The sequence below is a fragment of the Lupinus angustifolius genome, chromosome LG05, assembly GCF_001865875.1.
Source record: "Lupinus angustifolius cultivar Tanjil chromosome LG05, LupAngTanjil_v1.0, whole genome shotgun sequence".
NCBI lineage: Eukaryota > Viridiplantae > Streptophyta > Magnoliopsida > Fabales > Fabaceae > Lupinus > Lupinus angustifolius.
In genome coordinates, this window is record NC_032013.1 from 11,504,894 (window position 1) to 11,506,290 (window position 1,397).

Below are 1,397 nucleotides of genomic sequence, written 5' to 3' on the forward strand. Positions count from 1 at the left end.
ATACAATATTCTTTGTATTTGAGGTGACTACGACAAGCGATAATAATTTAATACAAAATATATTTAATGTTGATACATTTATAGGAAGTCTCTTATTTGGATTAATGGTAGAAGTAGCAAGTCTACAATGATATATTCTAACATGGTTTTAAATCCATGTGATTGCCTTATAAAGTTGTTTTAAACCACTTAATTTTCTTTAACAACCATGTTTTTTTAATATTAATCTTGTAAATTCTTGTAATTCTATACCTTTGGTACTCTATTAATAAAAATTGTTTTTAGTCTTATCTTTTTAGATTTTAATAATATATTTGCTTTATTGGTCTATCTTCTAACATAACTAAACATGAAAATGAGTAATGAATTTGAATGTGAAGCTTCTGGACCATTACTGAAGAGTTTGATGTGAATAGTAAAATGTGTATAACTATGCTTGATATTGTTTGTTACTAAGAAGGCATGAGAATGAAAGTTGAGTGATTATGAAAAATATACACTATCTATATGAACTTGTATTATATTAGCACTGTTGAATTTGTTTGAATCATATTATACTAAGTGATTGTGATACATGGATAGGATCAAACCAATTGTTTCTTTAAACCCACTTGACTCAACACTAACTAGAATTTATGATTATCCCTTGATAAGCCCCTTTAAGCCATTAATGTTCATTGATTGAAACCTTGTGCTAGATTAAAAATCTATCTAGTCTACTTCTAGTGGGATAAGAGAGTTAAGTGTTACATCGAGTTAAATTCTAAGTTGGGGAGAGGAAAATGTATCTAAGAAAAAAGTGGGAGATAAGTATTGTAGTACACCATTCATCCCATGAAAAACAAGAATAGAAATACTCCACAAAAAAGGTAGTGAAAAAAAATCAAAGGATGAATGGTGGCAAAATGAAATGAAAATAAGAAAAGAGAAATACAAATAAATGATTTGTACTACAAGTAGATCTTTCACTTATGTTTTTATCGCTTCGGCTTATGATTCCGTCATTATATGATTCCATCATTCCAAGATTCAACAATGAATTATCATCATCCAATTCCATTTTTCTTCATCAGCCTTTAGCATGAGAGGAGCATAGGTATCAATGGTGACAAGAAAGGAACATCTGAATCTTTAGCATGAGAGGAGCATATTAAGAATGCAGCTTTGAGTGCTAAAGCAATAAGAGTTTCTGACATAATCAGTGGCGGAATACACCTAGAAGGGGTGGTTGAATAGGTGTGGCGGAACTCAATTTCCACTTTTCTGGTTTTTACACACTTGCTCAAAAATGCCCAGTTAATTGATTAACAACTAGTCTTAATCGAATAACTAGTAACAGAAACAGAATGATCAAAACAACATCTTGCACGGTTATTAACAAACACACAAACAAATAT